The sequence below is a fragment of the Bos javanicus genome, chromosome 1, assembly GCF_032452875.1.
Source record: "Bos javanicus breed banteng chromosome 1, ARS-OSU_banteng_1.0, whole genome shotgun sequence".
In the NCBI taxonomy this organism is placed as follows: Eukaryota; Metazoa; Chordata; class Mammalia; order Artiodactyla; family Bovidae; genus Bos; species Bos javanicus.
Genome location: NC_083868.1, coordinates 102,802,903 through 102,827,245, shown reverse-complemented (window position 1 = coordinate 102,827,245; position 24,343 = coordinate 102,802,903).

Here is a 24,343-nt window from a genome sequence, read left to right as displayed (position 1 = left end):
AGTCCTGGGTGTTCATTGGAAAAACTGATGCTGAAGCTGAAACTCCAATACTTTGGCCACCTGATGTGAAGAGCTGACTCATTTGAAAAGACCATGATGCTGGGAAAGATTGAAAGCGAGAGAAGGGGACGACAGAGGATGAGATAGTTGGATGGCATCACCGACTCAATGGACATGGGTTTGAGTAGACTCTGGGAGTTGGTGATGGACAGGGAGGCCTAGCATGCTGTGGTTCATAGGGTCACAAAGAATCAGACACGAGTGAGCAGCTGAACTGGAACTGGACTATGTTTGTTATCTCTCTTTTTCTCTATTTTATACCCCCTTGCTCAGCAGGAACTGAATAATGGATGAATAATACGTACCAACTACACTGAGTTTTTGTCTTGAGCCTCCCAATCTAATGTGATCTTTCCCTATTTTGAACTGCCACAGTGCTGTATGTTCAGTCTCCATTGGCCCTATCAAATTAATTTATTTTAAACAAATTTATGTACTTCCTTTTAGGTATTAATAGTACAAATTGTATGTCAGGGACTATAATTTATTCCTCTTTCCTTAGCTTAGAATCTCACACATAGTAGGCATTCAATGACAATTTTTAAAATTAAATTGCTATAAGGTACTGATGAAGAGAAAGAGTAGAATTATGAATTCTACTACATTGAAATTCTACATTCTACTACAATGAAAAGGGCTTATACTCTCAACCATAAACATAATGCCATATGATCAATAAAACTAAAATCTCCTTATTTTAAAGTTTGAATATGAATTAAGATTTAAAATAGTCTAGTTTAATTTCCTTAACTAAGTTTCACTGGGAAAAAAAAAAAAAAGAATATTTGTAAGTTAAAAAACAATTTGATTTCTGATGAAAACCCTGGATGATTCTAGTAAGGACATACTTTATGTGGAAAAGGATAGTGCTTGCCTAGTGACTCAGGGTAAAGAATCCACTTGCCAATACAGGATATACAGGAAACTCCGGTTCAGTCCCTAGGTTGGGAAAATCTCCTGGAGGAGAAAATGGCAACCCACTCCAGTATTCTTACCTGAGAAATCCTATGGACAGAGGAGCCTTGTGGGCTACAGTCCATGGGGATGCAAACAAATCAGACATGAATTAGTGATTAAACACAACAACAAGCTATAGATATTCATTTTAATAATATAAAACTTTATTATTTTTAAATTTAAAGGACCAAGAAAAGGAAGTAGTTTAAAATCAAGTAGATTGGAAATATTTAAGATCTTATTTTTGCTGTAAGAAATTTGAGAACTTAACACCCTACTCTTTCAAAATAGCTCATGAATAATTCTGATTTTTGTGTGTGTGTGTGTGGAAGAAGACTAGTGATTATTAAAAAATTGTACTTTTTAAAAACAACATCCTGCCTGCCCACCTCTTCCACTTATTTAAAGGTTATTTAGAGATTCTTCTCATTTGTGACAGAATATAGATATTTTATACATCATAATTTGATCTAACTTGGTATTTGAAACTAGAAACAAATACCCAGGTGGGACTTAATGGAATGGCAGCGTGAGTAGCTTGGCAAAATGTCTCACCCAGAGAAGTATGTATAAACTGGTCAAAATTAACAAAGACAATTAGTCATTGTCTCTGGAGAATGACTTACAGCACACTGAAAAGCATTTATTCAACTAGGCCTGTGGAAATTTAGTAATAAGAGTGCAAGCCATTAGCATTCAGGTTGGTGGTTGCTGCCACTCCCATTGAGATTCATGGTGTAGAAATGTTATCCCAGTGTGCTGAGAAACCAGTAGTAGAGCCTATCTTTTCCAGTTCCACCCTGCAAAAGTTCTTGTTAGGTGGATGATAGCAGGCTGGCAATGGTCCCATTTCTCCACCTCCATTTGCCAGAAGGCAATGGACTATTGCCTGGAAAATCCCATGGACAGAGGAGCCTGGTGGGCTGCAGTCCATGGGGTCGCTAAGAGTCGGACACGACTGAGCGACTTCACTTTCACTTTTCACTTTCATGCATTGGAGAAGGAAATGGCAACCCACTCCAGTGTTCTTGCTTGGAGAATCCCAGGGATGGGGGAGCCTGGTGGGCTGTTGTCTGTGGGGTCGCATAGAGTCTGACATGACTGAAGCGACTTAGGGAAAGTCTGGCCAGGCAACTGGTAAAGAGTATAGTCCCCCAAATCCCCATAGCTCCATGTTGGGACATATTTTCCTGGTGGGTGATGTACAGTTGGCTGGTAGCACCAGTCTTTCCTCATCTACACAGGTCCTACACCCTAGATTGGCTTTTGCTGGAACCCACTGGGAAGGGTAAATTCTACCTTCAACACTTATTTCATAGGCCAGCTGTTCTGTCCTGTTAGGGAAAAGGTGAGGAGCATGTTAGGGAAGAAAGCCTCAAAGACTGGTAATAAATATCATGCTCCATCTGAGGGGAGGGACTATTATTTGGAGCAAATCATGCTCCAAGCTGTGGTGATAAAACCAACAGAGCAGTCAGTTAGCAATCAGTTGGTGGGGGCAGTAGCTTGATACTAATAGAGGCAGACCAGCAAGAAGTTTAGATGTGAAATTGGGCAATAGACCATCAAAGACGACACTGCTAAAATGACAGCCATCTAGAAAACCATGTCTGTGCCCTAGACACACACTCTTTCAAGACTAACCAGAGAGAGAACTTACCAGCTAATAGCCCTTGGTGACTGAAGATTCCAGTTCCTTGAGTTCTTAGCAAGAAACATATGACTCAAAAATTCCACTTTTAGGTACATATGGAATAGACATGCAAAAATATGTTCATGCAACAACTTATACATTAATATTCATAGCAGAAATAGTGATAATAAACCAAAACTGCAAATAAACCAAATTCCTGTTACCTGATAAATTGATAAATAAATCATTATATATTTATCCGAATTGAATTATATTATGCAAATAAAAGTAAGGAAGTGCTGATACATGCTACAACATGGATGAATCATTCCACACCTATTAACAGTCATTCTCCATTCAACTCTTCCCTGGCCATGATAATCATTAATTCACTTTCTACCTCCATAGATTTTTCTGTTCTGGACATTTCATATTTGTTAATATGTGGTCTTTTGTGATTGGCTTATTAAATATTTTCAAGATTCATCCATGTTGTAGCAAGCATCAGCACTTCACTATTTTTATTTGTATAATACATATGTATATACCTATGGCTGACTCATGTTGATGTTAGGGAGAAACCAACACAATACTGTAAAGCAATTATCCTTCAATTAAAAATAAATAAATATAAAATTTAAAAATAGGTGTGGAATTTCTTCTCAGGGTGATAAAAATTTTCTTAAATTAATGGTTATAGTTGCACAGCTTTGTGAATATACTAAAAGTCACTGAGTTGCACACTTTAAAAGAATAAGTTATATGGATTTTAACTTAAATATGAAGGAAGCTGCTAGCAAAAACAATTAAAAAGCCTCATAATATTAAGTGAAAAAAGTAAGTCACAAAAGAATATATACTCTATAACTCCATTTACATGTATTCCAGTATAAGCAAATCTATAGACAGAGAGTAAATTAGATATTGCCTAAGACTACTGATTGGTATGAGTTTTCTTTTTAAACTGATAAAAATGATGTAAAATTGGATATGATGATGGTTGCACAACTCTGTAAATATACTGTCACTGAATATTATACATTAGGTTAGAACATATTATTATATGTATATTTTCTCTAAAAAAATTTGTTATATAAAATAAAAGAAAGCACTGTTTAATGCACTGTTTCTGAATGAAATAGAAACTGTAAAATAGACAAATTTCTGAAATATTGAAAGTTTCATTTTCTTGCTAAATTAAAAAAATATTTTTATATCTCTAAATTTTCAAGAATACAGTAGCATTGTCTTAGATAAATCAGAAGAGTCATACCCTAATTTTGTGTTATTTTAATGGGACAAATCCCATATGCAAAAGTTAAAATATTTATATGCTTCTGATTGACATGGTAATGTGAGAATAAATGATCCAGGTGGATCATTATGATTCAGAAATTGATAAAAGTTGTCCCCTTACGTTTCATAAAGTTGACTAGAAGGCCCCTTGCAAGTGTTTTTGAACTTTATCATACAAATTAGCTGACAAAAGTCCATCCCTGTAGGTATATAGCTCTGAAATAGAAAATTGTCAGTAGACATGTTTAATTTTCTTCATAGAAAGAATGATTAAGAAGAGGTTTATCAAAATGCTCTATTGCTTACTTCTTTCCTTAATTTCACTACTTTTGCAGAAAAATCACATGATGTCCTTCTAGAAATTAATTACAACTATGGTTATTTTATCATAATCAGACTGAAAGAATATTTCATGACTTCAGTACAAATCATAAGAAAATCTTCTGTCAAGTTTTGAAATGCTTTCATTATTTTCCTTCCTCACAGTTAAAAACTGAATCCTGTTACTTTTGCTAAAGTCTTACGAGACCAAAACTTTTTTTTTTTTTTTAATAAGGGAGAATGTTCTAGAGGGCTCTGGTATTGCTGTTGCCTCTAATAGCCATCATTGGCTCTCGAGGCACGTATAATCCCGAGGCTGTAATAAAGTACAGGGAACATTTGAAGAATTGGGACCTTAGAGGCATATATATTTTCTACCATCTCAAAAGTACATAATTGCTTCTTGAAAGCTGCAAGAATATTTGGACACCTAGTTTCTTCCAAAAATATCTTTTTATCCTCTTCATGTGAATTACTATACTGAAATATGTGTCCTCTTCCTGACACTTTCCACTTTGTTTTGTAGCAATCTGTGAACACACTTTACATTTTCTTGCCTACTATATGTACAGAATGCATGTGTGTGTGTGCGTGTGTGTGTATATGGGTGTAATACACAACTTGGAGAATTGGATCCACATGTCAACATTTAATAATAAAATTACAAGGAAAATAAAATATTCACAGTCAGTATTTAATGAAATACTGTAACAAAGACTAAATGTCTTTTTATATACTTTAAGCTATTAATAAGGTTAAAATAATATTAGTTTTTCAATTACATTTTGTATGAGAACTCTAATAAATAAAATATTTCTAAAAAATTCAAATAAACATGTGATTTACAATTTGATTGGGCTATAAAGAATTCTGAGAGGGAAAATATTCTCTAAGATCATATCAGAGATAAGATCAAATACTCTATCATACTTTTTAGCATAATATATCAGGTAATGAATTTACTTATTCTTTGCATGTTTATATAATGCACATCATGTTGAAATATGTACACTTGTGAAAGCTTTCATGATTATCCATAGAGATAATTGTTTATAGTTCCTATCAGATCAGATTAGTCGCTCAGTCATGTCCGACTCTTTGTGACCCCATGAATCGAAGCACGCCAGGCCTCCCTGTCCATCACCAACTCCTGGAGTTCACTCAGACTCATGTCCATTGAGTCAGTGATGCCATTCAGCCATCTCATCCTTTGTCGTCCCCTTCTCCTCCTGCCCCCAATCCCTCCCAGCATCAGTCTTTTCCAATGAGTCAACTCTTCGCATGAGGTGGCCAAAGTACTGGAGTTTCAGCTTTAGCATCATTCCTTCCAAAGAAATCCCAGGGCTGATCTCCTTCAGAATGGACTGGTTGGATCTCCTTGCAGTCCAAGGGACTCTCAAGAATATTCTCCAATACCACAGTTCAAAAGCATCAATTCTTCGGCGCTCAGCTTTCTTCACAGTCCAACTCTCACATCCATACATGACCACAGGAGAAAACATAGCCTTGACTAGATGGACCTTTGTTGGCAAAGTAATGTCTCTGCTTTTGAATATGCTATCTAGGTTGGTCATAACTTCCCTTCCAAGGAGTAAGCGTCTTTTAATTTCATGGCTGCAATCACCATCTACAGTGATTTTGGAGCCCCCCAAATAAAGTCTGACACTGTTTCCACTGTTTCCCCATCTATTTCCCATGAAGTGATGGGACGGGATGCCATGATCTTCGTTTTCTGAATGTTGAGCTTTAAGCCAACTTTTTCACTCTCCTCTTTCACTTTCATCAAGAGGCTTTTGAGTTCCTCTTCACTTTCTGCCATAAGGGTGGTGTCATCTGCATATCTGAGGTTATTGATATTTCTCCCAGCAATCTTGATTCCAGCTTGTGTTTCTTCTAGTCCAGCATTTCTCATGATGTACTCTGCATATAAGTTAAATAAGCAGGGTGACAATATACAGCCTTGACATACTCCTTTTCCTATTTGGAACCAGTCTGTTGTTCCATGTCCAGTTCTAACTGTTGCTTCCTGACCTGCATACAAATTTCTCAAGAGGCAGATCAGGTGGTCTGGTATTCCCATCTCTTTCAGAATTTTCCACAGTTTATTGTGATCCACACAGTCAAAGGCTTTGGCATAGTCAGTAATGCAGAAATAGATGTTTTTATGGAACTCTCTTGCTTTTTCCATGATCCAGCAGATGTTGGCTATTTGATCTCTGGTTCCTCTGCCTTTCCTAAAACCTACTTTAAAAAGAATCCTCATGATCATTTATATCTAAACAATAATGGTTGAGATGGGGAAAAATCAAGGATAATATGTGACAACAAATATCCCCAGATGTTCAAAATAGGAGTTGTTAATCTAGTTAGATATTAACTGCCAAGAAATGCCTAACAGTGGTATATTTTTCAAGCTGAAAATTAAGATATATACTATATCTTAATTTCCTATATATAAATAGGAAATTCTATTATATAATTAGAGGATGTAGTATTCCATTCATGAAATATCCTAAGCAATTAAATAATTTGAAAAACTAATTTTAACCATGATTGCTAAAAAATTATGTATACATACTAGTAAGTTAGCAAATTAATGGCAAACACTAATTTTTAACAAAAGTAGTGCTTTGAAAATTTTCCAACATTGTTTTCTAGTGACAGAAAGCAAATATTTGACTTTTTTATGTTTTTCTGTTAATATGAGTATCATTTATACTTTTAGGAACATAAATATGGCAAAAATAATGCTCAGATTTTCTAAAGTTTTAATTCTCCAGATAGTAGTAAGATCAATTTAAAGAATTATAATGTTTTACTAGGGTACACTTTTATTTCTTTTTATACCTTACAGGAAAAAGGACACATATTTACCTCAAATAAAAAGGAAAGAGAAAATAAACATGATGGTTATATCTGTGGTGAGCTGCTTTTCTTTTTAATTTACCTGCAATTATTTTAATTGTTGAAAAATCTATCTTCCACTATCTACTCCTGCACATATTTCTTGAACTCCCAGACATTTTGTTTTTCTTTATTAGCAAAACAGCAGCAGGGCAGTTTTGCTGGCTTTGTGTATATATATAGATGATACCAAGAATATTAGCATGCTTCTCTTTCAGGCTGACACACAAATTTGTGAATTATTCCATCTTGTGAAATTTATTTTGTAAAAATATTTTTGAGCTGTATGCTTATAATTTGTATACATCTCTATGTATGTACTGATGCTTCAGTTTTACAAATTTACTTTAACTAATGCAAAGGGTGGAATTTGAGACTGAAAAAATAGGATATTGAGTTGATCAGATCTGGGCATGGATATGTGAAAGGGTATCTTTGCTTCCTTTTGAGGAGCAAGCAGGATGGTTGTGTGAGTGCTGCCCCCAAAACACCTATATGAATCACTTTTAGAAAAACGATTTCAATTTAAACTTTTGAAGAAACATTTCCACTTTCTTCTTCCTGACTAACTTCCTTTCTCTGCAGTTCCAGATTCCATTTGGCTTTCTTCTCCTTCAGTCCTTTTCTACCACAGTTACTTCAATTGGTTATGAGGGGCTCTGAATTTAAGAAAATCCAATGCAAGTTTTGGTAAACTCCAGTGATAGTAAAAGGAAAAGAGATAGATGGCTGACTTTAAAATGTCTATGCAATATCAAGTTATCAGAAATCAATATTGTGGGGTAGTTAACAATAAAGTACATTTATAGCTTATGAGAAGGCAATGGCACCCCACTCCGTTACTCTTGCCTGGAAAATCCCATGGACAGAGAAGCCTGGTGCAGGCTGCAGTCCATGGGGTCGCTGAGGGTAGGACACAACTGAGCGACTTCACTTTCACTTTTCACTTTCATGCATTGGAGAAGGAAATGGCAACACACTCCAGTGTTCTTGCCTGGAGAATCCCAGGGACAGCGGAGCCTGGTGGGCTGCCCTCTATGGGGTCGCACAGAGATGGACACGACTGAAGCGACTTAGCAACAGTAGCAGCAGCATAGCTTATGAAGTACTGTTTAAATGTGGTTTTCAATTAATAGGTGCTCCTCTGGTGGCTCAGATGGTAACTTTTACAAGGTTAGTTACTAATGAATTCAGAATTTGTCCAATAGCTATCTGAATCTTTATTTTTCAGTCAGCTCTTAAATTTTCTTTGTGATTTATTTAAATATACAACATTAAACAACATGCTACAATGCAAACAGAGTCAGTGCTAATAATTTCACCCAATGGACAACCGTAACAAAGGTAGTATGGGTATACAACTCTAACTGTACTCTTATCTTGGAGATTAGAGAATGTATATGGGGTTTGTATGTATCAAAGGTCAAGGGGAAAAGGCCAAACCAAGTACATGCTCAAATAAGTAAAACTGGATTTTATGCTTTTAGGGAGACTTTCTCCCAAAGTCTGATCCTTTGACCACTAGTAATCAAAGCCTCCTGCCAAGCCCTCTACCTGTACCACTGAATTAGGATTCCCTTCTTACATTTACCTAACATCTTATGGAAAAGCCTGAAAGAACCTTTCAGCCAACCCAGTATCTTCTCCCTCTACATGTATGAGCAATCCACCACAGATGTTATTTTAAATTATTGTGAGGCTTATTTAATGCCACTTCCCAGTGAATTTATTTGCATGCTTAATATGGATAACTTCTTTTTAAAAATTTAAGGTCTTTAATAATGTGATTCGGAGAAGGCAATGGCACCCCAGTCCAGTACTCTTGCCTGGAAAATCCCATGGGTGGAGGAGCTTGGTAGGCTGCAGTCTATGGGGTCATAAAGAGTCAGACACAACTGAATGACTTCACTTTCACTTTTCCCTTTCATGCATTGGAGAAGGAAACGGCAACCCAATCCAGTGTTCTTGCCTGGAGAATCCCAGGGATGGGGGAGCCTGGTGGGCTGCCGTCTCTGGGGTCGCACAGAGTTGGACATGACTGAAGTGACGCAGCAGCAGCAGCAGCAGCAGCAATAATGTGGTTTGAGTATAAGAAGGGGATATTTGGCACATGGGCTATCTTTTTAAAACACTAAATGATATCATTAGATAACTACCTATTCTTTATATACAGCTCTGATTAGGAGATGGAAGTATATGTCTATTTATATTTGCTTGTTTTAGTAAAGTCCCCATTTTTTCTTTTGTTGCATTTGTTTTCCTTTTCCCAAAGTTATTTTGTTTCTGTGATTCTGCTTCTTGTATGTTTGTTTGATGTTTATTGTTGTATTTTTAAGATTTACTTTTCAGTATTTTAATTTAGAAGTTTATGTAACATACTTGGTATGTACCTAACAGAAGCAGAAGTTATTATTAAGAAGAGGTGGCAAGAATACACAGAAGAACTATGCAAAAAAGATTTTCACGACCCAGATAATCACTATGGTATTGTCAGGGGCATGTGTTATTTCCTCGGTTCTGTCTTGTCACAACAAAAATTTGAAGTGATGGATCATTGTTAGAGCTCCATATTACAGCTCAGTTTATTTAGAAAATAAAGGAAAATACATCTTTGAGTCATGAGGGCATGACAACCCAAAAGACACGAAGAGAAAGAGAGAGACAGATACAGAGAGAGAGAGAGTGGCCCCTGGCCCCTTGGCTCCTTTTTTATATGTTTTTTCTCCTGCCTCTGGGCCTGCCCTATGTAAATAGGGCTAGCCAGGAATGCTGTTTGTTATACCTGAGGTCCTCACTCTGGTCCTCGAACCTTCCTTTGTTCTGTTTCTGTGGGCTTTTCCCTTCCTTGTCTTTTAGCCACAGCATTCTGAACTCCTTTTTTCTATTCTAACTACCTAACATTCCCCTCTCAAGAGATGGGAGGCCCAATTCTTTGGGAATAGGGGTGTTGAGGTCTTTCTGGCTACTTCGTGCTGAACTGGGATGGCAAGGGGCATTGGGCATCTCCCTCTTGCTAGTTTTCAGGCCTCACAGCCCTTGTAGCAGTGTCCATCTAAAAGTGAGTGATATTTTCTGTGGTCAGCTGTAGTTTTATATAGTCTTGTTGAACTGACACTGCATGTTGTAGCTTGTTGACCTGGGCAGAGACAAAATGGGTTAGACAATTGATAATACATGGAACAATCATAAGCAGCATCAATATATTATAACAAGGAATAGTAGGGGGATTAGCCAACTCCAACTTTCCATCACCAGGATGGCTCAAGTCCCTCCTTTTGGAACCACCCCATATGATCGTCTTGAAAGCCCTCACTCTTAGCTTTAAGAGTCTCATCTTCAGTATACAAAGGAGTTTCTGCCAAATTAGTCTGTGAAACTAAAGTGGCAACCCCTATTAGGTCACTTTTCCATAATGCTGCTCTCTTAGCTGCCTGATCAGCTGCTTGGTTCCCTCGTGCCACTTCCATGCTCCCTTTTTGGTGTCCTTTACAGTGGGAGATTGAAACCTCAGCAGGCAGATGGACTGCCTCCAAGAGTCTAAGGATTTGATCACCATATTTGATTGGGGACCCTCGGGTGGTCAGGTGGCCTCTTTCTTTCCAAATGGCAGCATGTGCATATAGCACCGGAAAGGTGTACTTGGAGTCAGTGTAAATGGCTACTCTTTATCCTTTTCCCAGCTCTAAAGCTCGAGTCAGGGCTATGAGCTCAGCTAATTGGGCTGAAGTACCTAGTGGCAAAGGTTTAGCCTCTATGGTCTCAAAATTGGAGACTACTGCATATCTGGCTCTTCTTTTTCCATCCAAGACAAAGCTGCTTCCATCAGCGTACCAGATTTCCTCAGGATTAGTTAGAATATCTTCCAACAATCCCTCTCAGGGTTTTGTTCAGTGGTCCAAGGTTTCTAGGCAAGAGTGAAAGGGGAGAGAGCCCTCGGGGCTGGGCAGGAGGGTGGCTAGGTTAAGAATCTCGGAAGGGGACATAATGAGGCCTGGACTTTCCATCAGCACTATTTGATATCTGAGGATTCTTTGATCAGACATCCATAAATGACCTCTCCCATTCAGGAGTTGTTTCACTTGGTGGCTGGTAAAAATAGTTAGTTTGCACCCAAAAGTGTTTTAAAGCATCTTCTATCAGGATTGCAATAGCTGCAAGATTTCAAAGGCAGGGAGAAATCTTTTCCCAATAAGGAAGTAGGATATTCAGGGGCCACCAGAAACTAGTGGGAAAATATTTGTCCATCTCAGCAACAGAGTGCTCAGGTGAATCTTTTTGTAATTGTTTTTCCTGTAGCACCCCAAAGGGTACAAGTTTCGGAGGAGAAGGCTCTGGATTAGGAGGTCAGGACAGAGTAGGTAGCCCTTGTGTTGATCAAGAAATTCTTGGACCTACCTGCCAGATCCAGTTGCACCCTTGGCTCCAGGCCTGTGATGGTTATCTGTGACAGGTGGGCTGGCTGGAGTGGGCCTCTTCAGTCCTGTTGAAACATGGTGAGGGAAAACTTGGCTCTTGATCTTCAGGCTCTTGGGTCCCGAGGGCAGAGTGCTGACCAATGTCGCAATTAATGGTATTTGTAGCAAGCCATTTTAGGAGACTTGTCATGGTTTGGACACTCCTTAGCCCTATTCCCTGCCTGTCTATAGATTATACATTTGCCTCATGTCTTGTCCTTCAAAGACTTGGGGTTTGCCATAGAGCTTCGCTGGAGGGCAGCCAGCATTGGGCATGCCTTGTCTCTTTCCTTTTCTTCCTCTCTTGGACCTTGGCCTCCCTCTCCTTTTCTCTGTTATAAAAGGTATTTGTGGCTGTCTGGACCATCTCATCTAAAGAGGCAGCACAGTCGTGCTGCTGTAGCTGTTGTAACTTTATCCTGAATTCTGATGCACATTGGGACAGGAATTTGTCCTTTAAAATCACCTGTCCCTCATAACAATTTAAGTCCATATTGGTAAACTCTTGGGAGTCCTCTTTTAGCCTTTCCAGAAAGGCAGTGGGGTTCTCATTGGGTTCCTGAGTTATTGCTGAGACTAGGCACAGTCCCACAAGTAACAGTCTTCCTTCTATTTCCATGGGTGGACTTCCTTAGGGGTGAGTCTTTCTGAAGCTTATCCTACCCAGTACTGTTGCAACCTGAGAGCTGGGCGTCCCCAGGTCAGGGTGCATATCCCCAGGTAGGCTGAGACATGTTAGCCTCCTGGAGATTGAGTCCCCAGGGAAGGTCGAGGCAGGTCAGTCTCCTGAGAATTGTGTCCCTGGGCAGGTCGAGGCGTGATGACCTCCTGGGACCCTTGGACTGGTGGATCCCTGAGCAGGTTGAGGCATGACAACCTTTCAAGGACCAGATCCCTAGGCAGGTCAGGGCTAGTCGGCCTCCTGGGACCCCCGGGCTGGCGTTGTGTGTCCCCAAGGCCTCCAGCATGACCAGTACTGGGTAGGATTAAGGGGTTGTAATCTTAACTCATTGCCAGTTTGTTCACCACAGATGGGAATAGGTATCATGGTGTAAAGCGATCTAAGCCTGTGCCCTGAGACAGAGAATCTGGTGAAGCAACCATAAGCCTTATCCTCTTATTGCTCTAAAGGAGTGTAAGTCACTGATTTCCTCCCCTAGTCCTCTATAAGAGTAGTTTAGGGTGTTTCCAATGGTAAACATTTCATTGTCATGGACCCACTTTAGGTGATAACAGAAGTAATGACAAGGGAGTGGGTTATTTGGTCCTGTTAGAGGCAGTAGAGTATTTTAATAATAGGCGGGATAGAGCAACTTGCCTACAAGGGGGCAGGGTCCTGGTTATAGGAGTTAGTAATTGGCTTAAAAACAAATTGATAAGAGGCAACATCCCAGATGTTCCATAAGAATAAAGTGCAGACTTTATCCTGGGGTATGTGTGTAACTTTAGGAGAAGAGTGGAAAGGGTTTGGGTCCAAATGGCCTACAGGGGTGAACTCCCAAAGTGGCAAACATCCCTGGAAGCCCAATTACCTTTGAAGGGATGCCAACAGATGGACTTCTAGTAGGCATTGTGTGCCTGTCTCCCACCCTAGAGGGTTCACTGTGAGATGCTGATGTTGCACATGTTGTAGGAAACATGGAAGACGAAGGCCTGAATATCTAGAGGGATTGAATACTATACAGTATTTCACTCCCAAGGGTCAGCTATTTTCTGGTTATTCCTCCAGAAGATTCTAGAGGCAACATTGTGGGCCCTCATGGGGCTCAGGAAAACAGCATGAAAGAGGAGGGAAGAAGGAAGGGCACAGCTTTTGACAGAATGACATAGCACAAGGGCATGACATAAACTGATTAAAATTAAATGGGTCCAAGGTGACAAGTCAAATTCAACTAAACCTTGATCCCCAATCTGCAAGCTAAATGATACACCCAGGTGGCAGGACAGTTCCAAGGCACTGTCAAAAGACTGAGGAGTGGGTGGTTCCCCAATGGTTGGGATGATCCTCCCACTCATTAGTATATGAATTCACCCAGCTCGAAAAAACTAGCCACACCACATTCCATGAGAAAGCACTTGCCCTCTGTTATGGCCCACATCCTGTGGAGAGTGTGCTTCTCGCTGAATCTGAACAAATCCACCTCTGACCTATCACTGTGTCTCTAACTGAATTTTTGCAATGAGGCATCAGAGCCTGAGCTTCATTAGGTCCTGAAGCCAGACATCATGGGTTTTGGATGGGCTCAAGTCCCGGGAGAGAGGAGCTGGAGGAAGAGAGAAAAAAGCAGTGGGAAAAATGTGCCAAGGAATCTCCTTCATAACCAGCTGAAAAATCTGCTAAATACCTGGCCTGTGCTCACAGTTTTCATTGGCCTGATCCTTGGCACAAAGATTAATGACAGAAGAACCCCCAACAGCTTGGGTAATAGCTATTAGGGCTCAGCAGATAGTGGAGCCTTTGACACATATTGAGGAGTAGCCTCTCTAGAGACCTTCAATTGCACCCGTTGTGGCTCACCTTTTCATGGGAGGTTCAAGGAAAGAAGAAATGAGAGATTGTGAAGGAATTAAGGTTTTGTTAGGCATATGTCCCTCCAGCCGTAGAAGCGAGTACCTCCTACTGTAACCAGAGGTCTTCTGGAATCTGAAACAGAGCCACGTGAGCTTTCTGCTGAGTTCATTTTTTGCTGTCCCAGTTTCCCAGCATGCTGGGCCTCTTGTCACTTCCCTATGAGCTAAGTTTTCTTTGCCTTCAGCTTCCACCACGGGAGTTTTCACCCAGCTAGGCTCCTGGTGTACTTGGTCTCCTCCTTGGGGGGCTGCGCTGAGTTTGTTTCATACAGGTTAAATCAGAGCCATGGCACCATAGATGTCAGGGGAGTGCGTAATTTCCTCGGTTCTGTCTCATCACAACGAAAATTTGAAGCCATGGACCAGTGTCACAGCTCCATGTTACAGCTCAGCTTATTTAGAAAATAAAGGAAAATACATCCTCAAGGCATGAGGGCATGCTGACACAAAAGACGTGAATAGAAGAGAGAGAAAGAGAGACAGAGAGAGTGACCTCCAACCCTTTGGCTCTTCTTTTACATTTTTTTTCTCCTGCCCCTGGGCCTGCCCTATGTAAATTAGGCTAGCCAGGATTGCTGTTTGTTCTACCTGAGGTTCGCACTCCAGTCCTCGGACCTTCCTTTGTTCTATTTTCGTGGGCTTTTCCCTTCCCTGTCTTTTAGCCACCGCCATTCCGGACTCCTTTTTCCTATTCTAACTACCTAACAGTATGATCACTCATCTAGAGCCAGACATCCTGGAATGTGAAGTCAAGTGGGCCTTAGGAAGCATCACTACAAACAAAATCAAAGCCTAAAGGATGATGTCGTTAAAGTGCTGCACTCATGTGTCAGCAAATTTGGAAAACTCAGCAGTGGCCACAGGACTGGAAATGGTCAGTTTTAATTTCAATCCCAAAAAAGGCAATGCCAAAGAATGCTCAAACTACCGCACAATTGCACTCATCTCACACGCTAGTAAAGTAATGCTCAAAATTCTCCAAGCCAGGCTTCAGCAGTACGTGAACCGCGAACTTCCAGATGTTCAAGCTGGATTTAGAAAAGGCAGAGGAACCATAGATCAAATTGCCAACATCCACTGGATCTTTGAAAAAGCAAGAGAGTTCCAGAAAAAACATCTATTTATGCTTTATTGACTATACCAAAGCCTTTGACTGTGTGGATCATCACAAACTGGAAAATTCTTCAAGAGATGGGAATACCAGACCACCTTACCTATCTCCTGAGAAATCTATATGCAGGTCAGGAAGCAACAATTAGAATTGGATATGGAATAACAGACTGGTTCCAAATAGGAAAAGGAATACATCAAGGCTGTATATTGTTACCCTGCTTATTTAACTTATATGCAGAGTACATCTGGAGAAGGCAAGGGCAACCCACTCCAGTACTTTTGCCTGGCAAATCCCATGGATGGAGGAGCCTGGTAGGCTGCAGTCCATGGGGTCGTTAGGAGTCAGACACAACTGAGTGACTTCACTTTCACTTTTCATGCACTGGAGAAGGAGATGGCAACCCACTCCAGTATTCTTGCCTGGAGAATCCCAGGGATGGGGGAGCCTGGTGGGCTGCCATCTATGTGGTTGCACAGAGTCAGACATGAGTGAAGCGACTTAGCAGCAGCAGCAGCAGCAGAGTACATCATGAGAAATGCTGGGCTGGATGAAGCACAAGCTGGACCCAAGATTGCCAGGAGAAATATCAATAACCTCAGATATGCAGATGGCACCACCCTTACGGCATAAAGTGAAGAAGAACTAAAGAGCCTCTTGATGAAAGGAAAGAAGAGAGTGAAAAAGTTGGCTTAAAGCTCAACATTCAGAAAACGAAGATCATGGCTTCTGGTCCCATTACTTCATGGCAAATATATGGGGAAACAGTGGAAACAGTGATAGACTTTATTTTTTTGTGCTCCAAAATCACTGCAAATGGTGACTGAAGTCATGAAATTAAAAAACGCCTGCTCCTTGGAAGAAAAGTTATGACCAACCTAGACAGCATATTAAAAAGCCAAGAAATTACTTTGCCAACAAAGGCCCATCTAGTCAAGGCTATGGTTTTTCCAGCAGTCATGTATGGCTGTGAGAGTTGGACTATAAAGAAAGCTGAGAGCTGAAGAATCTATGCTTTTGAACTGTGATGTTGGAGAAGACTCTTGAGAGTCCCTTGTTGAGTCTGTTGGGAGTCTCCACAAGACTGCAAGAAGATCCAACCAGTCCATCCTAAGGATGCCAGTCTGGAATATTCATTGGAAGAACTGATGTTGAAGCTGAAACTCCAATACTTTGGCCACCTGATGTGAAGAACTGATTGATGTGTAAAGACCCTGATGCTGGGAAAGATTGAAGGCAGGAGGAGCAAGGGATGATAGAGAGTTGATGGCATGACTGACTCAATGGACATGAGTTTGAATAAACTCTAGGAGTTGGTGATGGACAGGGAGGCCTGGCGTGCTGCAGTCCATGGGATCACAAAGAGTCAGACATGGCTAAGCAATTGAACTGAGCTGTAGCATAGTTGTTATGCTTTTCAACTGAATTTTATAGATTTCCTTCTGACCCCTGAATTACATACAACACATATAGAGGAGGGTCAGCCCAGGTGGCTCAGTAGTAAAGAATCTACCTGCCAGTGAAGAAAATGCAGGTTCTAGCCCTGAGTCAGGAAGATTGCTTGGAGGAAAAAATGGCAACACATTGCAGTATTCTTGCCTGGAAAATTCTATGGACAGAGGGCTACTGTCTATGGAGTTACAACAGTCAGACAGGACTCAGCAGGCACATACATATGCACACATTGAGGAATTTTACTCTAGTGTTTCTATCACTTCCAAAATTAGTACAATATATAATCTAGCCATAAACATGAGTACATATTTAAAAAAAGATGTCTTGCTTTCTTTTTCTGTTTTTTGCTGTAAGAATAATAGTATGGTTCTTTTTTAACATGAATATCTTCCATCTTCTTAGCACTAAATTGTTTAGTGCCAAAAATGACATATTAACTATTGTAGTCTTATGCATAGGATTTGCCTTTGCATCCAAAGCTCAAACCATGGAAGAACAAAGGTTAATACCTCTTTGATAATATATTTGAATGCTTACACAGAGCATTTTAGTTTTGATCCTAATTTAATATAGATGTCCATGATATCAAATATGGATTAGTCTTTGAAAAATTGCTCTCTGGCACAAGATAAATTCTACTCTAGAAAAAAAATAGTAAAATAGTACTCTTAATCTCCATTACTATAATTAGTAAATCCTTTTATTATGACTTTAAAATGCAGTTATAAATTAATTTGCAGTTATAAATGATAGCATATACAATTGTGAATCTTGTAGAAATATCCATTTGGTTTTATTGAATAATCTTTTCAAGTTTACACACATTGATTTTTATTTTCATGCTTTACTAGTATCCCTTTTTTTTATGCAGGCACTTAGTAGATAAAATTTACTTGTTCTGCTTGACAGACCTGGAAACAGAATTTAAGCATTGTTTTAATTCTAAGAAATGGATAGAAACTTATATCAAATCCCTCTAGTACTTCTAATCTGTTACTTTTCCTCAAATGACATTCAAGCTGTCTAAAACTTTTATGAAAGTTATCAGAGCAAGACCTATTGAAAATCATTCCCATTCACCTTTTAATTTCAATATAACTTGGACAACTTGAGCTTTCTACATGTTTAGCATTTAGTCTCAAACTTTTTTCATAATCCAAACCCCTTATGTAAAGAAAGCAATAAGTTAAAATAAAAGTTTTCTCAATAAGTCAAAATCTCTTTATGAATCTTGATAAGACCTGAGGATTCTTGGGTTTTATTTTATTTTGATATTTGCTGGAAGTTACTTTATGAAAAAAGGGAAGAGACATCTATTTTCATGCCTGGGTACTCTGTTCCAGTGTGGGTGTTTCTCTGCCTTAAAGCACTGTTATTAAACAGATAACCATCCCAGTCACTGATTGCCTGAATTGTCAATCAAAGTTTACCTGAAAAACTCCATTAATATCATAATGTGAAAGTGCTGTTTTTAATGAAATCTTACTTTTGAGATTTTTTGACTTGAAGCCAAACACTGTCATACATGATGACCACGTGTTCATCCTTCATGAACATGAATACTAACTTTACATGCTTTTGATTTTAAAAATATTCAGTATTATAAATGTTGCATCAAGTTCAGATTTCTAATTATGAACATGACAAACACCTGTCCCATTACCCTTATAGCAAAAAGTATAATGAGACATAAATTTTGAATGTAAGGTTATTATAGTATGGAGATATGATGTGGAAGGACATGATGCTATGGTATTCAATGGGACATCACCTCTCCCAAATGTAGGAAGTTAGTGAAGTTTGCCTGAAGAAAACTACATTCGATGGTAAGGTTTGAAGGATGATATGAGTCAGTTATATGGGTATCTGTGGGAGGGAAATGTTTCTGTGGAGGGGGAGTGTAGGAAAAGATTGTTAGTTTGTCATTTTTCTTGTAGAAAACACAGAGTCTAAAAGCATGGAGTGCAACCAGGAATGGCAACTCCCACAATTATATTAAATGACTTATTAGGGAAATATTTGCTTCCTGTCTTCCAGTTTTTAACCTCTACTAGCTTAGAGGCCTACAAAGGGAGACACAGTGATGATTCCATGGAAATTTAAAATTAAAGATTACATCTGACCAATTTGAGTCCCCTCCAGAACGAATAGAGCTTTACTTTGATGCTGAGAGGATTGATCCAAAGTCTCAAGAGGCCCTTAGGCAATGGTAGCATGAATGAGTATGTCTGGGATCCTTCAAAGTGGTTTCAACTACCAAGTTTCTTGAGGAAAATTAATGTTACACTATAATGATTCAATAATAGAACTTCCAAATGCATGAATTATTCAGGACTAGATCCCTGCTATACCTCATTTGAGGAATCTGAGATTTTACCAAAGGCAAAGGATGCATGAACTATGTGGGTAAAAGAAAAAAATCATTAATACTATCCACAACCTCATGGCATGCTGCAGAAACAAGGCTTTTACTAGCTATTTATATTATTCCATCTGTCATTTATCATCATTCTTTCTTCTATCTATCTATCTATCTCTGTCTATCTATCCAAGTTCTCATTTCCTTCTCTCTCTTTTTGGTAAGAGGATTATTACTTTAAAATACTGTGATTACTGTGATGGATTTTGCCATACATCAACATGAATCAGCATTAGGTATGCATATGTCCCCTCCCTCATGGAACGCCACCCACCTCCCTCCCCATCCCATCCCTCTAGGTTGTCATAGAGCACTGGCTTTGGGTTTCCTCCATCATACATCAAACACCCACTGGCTATCTATTTTATATATAGTAATGTATATGTTTCAAGACTTTATGCAATATGCAGTTTTAGTGATGAATATTTTTTTAATTTTTAAATTCATTTATTTTAATTGGAGGTTAATTACAATATTGTAGTGGTTTTTGCCGTACATTATAATTTTTTTAATTTGATTCATAAGGTACAGGATATAAAGGGGGAATATTGACTTAACTATAAGAGAATAATATCATCCATAAATGGGTTCAGTAACTGCTGGAATGTTGGGTCATCTCTTTTGGGATAGAGGGTTTTTCATTTGTATGGAACATCACTGCACTGTGTTGAATGGTAACATGTTCTGTTGCTATAGTTCTAATCTGAAAGTTTAAATGTGGATACAAGTTATAGAAGAATATGTAGTGGCCTGATAGGCAAGGTGGTGTATAGCAATGAGCATCCATTCATTCTAGTGAAAAGCACATACTGCAAAATATGAAAAGCTCAAAATTGCATTTCCTGAATTTGTTTACATCTAGATGAATATGCTTTATTTTTATTAACTAGATGTAGTTGTGCAAGATATTGTATGCAAGAGCCTTATACTTCTGCAGCTTCTGTTGGTAGACTCAGTCTTATGAGTGTTTGCATTTCTTGGGTGAACTTTTTGATTTGGGATATTTGCTAATATAACTACTTTATGACTGTGGAAGAAACTTGTCATTCCCCTGGTAACCAAGTTCTATGGTGCTTTTGAAATCATCAGTAAAAGCTTAGTCTGCCATCTTCCTTCACCTCCACATTAACTCTATAAGCAATTTAATATCTGTAATAGATCCTTTGTGCTTTAACTAGCCAGAGTGAATTTCATTTTTCTGGAGCTGAACAGTGATCAGTTCAGTGGAAACATCAACTAATAAAAAAATATTTTATATGCTTTATATTTTTTTTTCTATTTTTGAAAAGAGGAAACTTCTGAGTGTGATGTGAACAAGAACTTTTATAGTTAATCCCACTTGGGGGATTCCAGAAGGAAGAGATGAGTGAGAGAAGTCTCTATTTTGGTATTTAGCCATTTGTGTTCTTGGATAGTTAAGAATTGTCTCTACTGCCATTGTACTCAAATACTTCCAGATATGAAATTACTAATCGAGCAACTGATTTTAATAATATGACAAGTTATTCATGGGAAAACAAACAATTGACCTCCTTTTCACTTCTTCCTTACTTATACCACATTACAAATGAATCTGTTGTTTTCTAACAGTAAGGGGAGAATCAAGAATTCTTAGTCCATAATTTTTCAGAGAAGGCAAACAGTTTGGGTGACTTCATTTCAATGAAAAGGATCATAGTATCTGAACTTTATCTAAAGTTGCAATGCATTTCACACAGAAAATCAAAAGGGATGAATGAATGAATCATAGACAGAAAGGAGACAGAACAGAGAGTGGTATCAGCGATTTCTTCCATTATTTTAGTGGTAAATCAGCTTAATACCAGAAAAGGCAATGGCAACCCACTCCAGTACTCTTGCCTGGAGAATCCCAGGGAGAGGGGTGTCTGGTGGGCTGCCATCTATGGAGTCGCAGAGAGTCGGACACGACTGAAGTGACTTACAAGCAGCAGCAGCTTAATACTTACATCATTGGGTAGTAAAAACTCCTGAGTTTTCATAGCAATGTTTTTTGTTTTTGTTTTAATTCTCTAGGGCTACTATCATTCCTTGTAAGGACCAGAAGAATGTTATGATAACACATTCCTGTTTATTCTTTTTTCTTTTTTTTGGTGATTCCACGTGGCATGTAGGATCATAGTTTTTCAGCCAGGTATTGAACCTGAAGTCCTTCCATTGGAAACCCAGAGTCTTAACCACTGGAAGACCAAAGAAATCTCACACATTCTTTCTTTTACCCCTTTCCAATCTGTGTTGAGGAGATGCTCCTCAGATTTCCTAAGGCCAGTGTCTATGGGATAGGGGACAGGTAGCATATATATTAAACTATAACAACAGATGGTCAACACTGAAATCAGATTGATTATATTCTTTGCAGCCAAAGATGGAGAAGCTCTATACAGTCAGCAAAAACAAGGCCAGGAGCTGACTGTGGCTCAGACCATGAACTCCTGATTGCCAAATTCAGACTTAAATTGAAGAAAGTAGGGAAAACCACTAGACCATTCAGGTATGACCTAAATCAAATCCCTTATGATTATACAGTGGAAGTGAGAAATAGATTTAAGGGACTAGATCTGATAGATAGAGAGCCTGATGAACTATGGACTGAAGTTCGTGACATTGTACAGGAGACAGGGATTAAGACCATTCCCATAGAAAAGAAATGCAAAAAAGCAAAATGGCCGTCTGGGGAGACCTTACAAATAGCTGTGAAAAGAAGAGAAGTGAAAAGTAAAGGAGAAAAGGAAAGATATAAACATCTGAATGCAGAGTTCCAAAGAATAGCAAGAAGAGAAAAGAAAGCCTTCTTCAGCGATCAACGCAAAGAAATAGAGGAAAACAACAGAATGAGAAAGACTAGGGATCTCTTCAAGAAAATCAGAGATACCAAAGGAATATTTCATGCAAAGATGAGCTCGATAAAGGACAGAAATGATATGGACCTAACAGAAGCAGAAGATATTAAGAAGAGATGGCAAGAATACACAGAAGAACTGTACAAAAAGATCTTCATGACCCAGATAATCACGATGGTGTGATCACTGACCTAGAGCCAGACATCCTTGAATGTGAAGTCAGGTGTGCCTTAGGAAGCATCACTACAAGCAAAGCTAGTGGAGGTGATGGAATTCCAGTTGAGCTAATCCAAATCCTGAAAGATGATGCTCTGAAAGTGCTGCACTCAATATGCCAGCAAATTTGGAAAACTCAGCAGTGGCCACAGGACTAGAAAAGTTCAGTTTTCATTCCAATCCCAAAGAAAGGCAATGGCAAAGAATGCTCCAACTACGGCACAATTGCACTCATCTCACACGCTAGTAAAGTAATGCTCAAAATTCCCCAAGCCAAGCTTCAGCAATATGTGAACCGTGAACTTCCTGATGTTCAAGCTGGTTTTAGAAAAGGCATAGGAACCAGAGATCAAATTGCCAACATCTGCTGGATCATCGAAAAAGCAAGAGAGTTCCAGAAAAACATCTATTTCTGCTTTATTGACTATGCCAAAGCTTTTGACTGTGTCAATCACAATAAACTGTGGAAAATTCTGAAAGAGATGGGAATACCAGACCACCTGATCTGCCTCTTGAGAAATGTGTATGCAGGTCAGGAAGCAACAGTTAGAACCGGACATGGAACAACAGACTGGTTCCAAATAGGAAAAGGAGTACGTCAAGGCTGTATATTGTTACCCTGTTAATTTAACTTATATGCAGAGGACATCATGAGAAACGCTGGACTGGAAGAAACACAAGCTGGAATCAAGATTGCCAGGAGAAATATCAATAACCTCAGATATGCAGATGACACCACCCTTCTGGCAGAAAGTGAAGAGGAACACAAAAGCCTCTTGATGAAAGTGAAAGTGGAAAGTGAAAAAGTTGGCTTAAAGCTCAACATTCAGAAAACGAAGATCATGGCATCCGGTCCCATCACTTCATGGGAAATAGATGGGGAAACAGTGGAAACAGTGTCAGACTTTATTTTGGGGGGCTCCAAAATCACTGCAGATGGTGACTGCATGCATGAAACTAAAAGACGCTTACTCCTTGGAAGGAAAGTCATGACCAACCTAGAATGCATATTCAAAAGCAGAGACATTACTTTGCCAACAAAGGTTCGTCCAGTCAAGGCTATGGTTTTTCCTGTGGTCATGTATGGATGTGAGAGTTGCACTGAGAAGAAGGCTGAGCACTGAAGAATTGATGCTTTTGAACTGTGGTGTTGGAGAAGACTCTTGAGAGTCCCTTGGACTTCAAGGAGATCCACCCAGTCCAATCTGAAGGAGATCAGCCCTGGGATTTCTTTGGAAGGAATGATGCGAAAGCTGAAACTCCAGTACTTTGGCCACCTCATGTGAAGAGTTGACTCATTGGAAAAGACTCTGATGCTGGGAGGGATTGGGGGCAGGAGGAGAAGGGGACAACAGAGTATGAGATGGCTGGATGGCATCACTGAGTCAATGGACATGAGTCTCAGTGAACTCCAGGAGTTGGTGATGGACAGGGAGGCCTGGCGTGCTGGGATTCGTGGGGTTGCAAAGAGTCAGACACGACTGAGCGACTGCTCTGATCTGATCTGATCTGATCACAACAGAAAAAAAATGTATAAATGTTTTATTGCATAATGAAGGTCATAAAAAAGTATTATAGGTAAAAGATTTTGCTTTAGGGGCAACAAATCCAATGTGTAGCTGTTGGGAGTAATAACAGACAATTCAGTCAAGCTTTTCACTACATGGCATTTAAATAAGCAGAGTAGCAGTTACTACAAGCCTTTCCTATATAACACTAAATGTAGGGAGTGGATAATAGCATTTTCTTTGAACATCTTATAAAAGGTCCTGAACCTTACAAAGTAATGCTATTATTTAAAAATATTCCATTAAAGTGATTCCTCTATTCTACTCACAGGAAATGTTGAGAAATTCAATCAAATGATCCTGTATGGACAAGCATTTATAGTGGTAAAAAGCTAAGCAGAATAAGGTTTATGTAATAAAAACTGCCAGACTTAAAAACAGCTTCAAAAAAAAGTAGTTTCAATTAATATCTTTGCCAAAATTTAATTTATTTACAGTAATTCTAGCTAGTCTTTGGAATGCCTATTCCCCAGAGTCTAATGAAACCTCAAAAAGAAGCTGCAAATTTAATTTGCCAAGG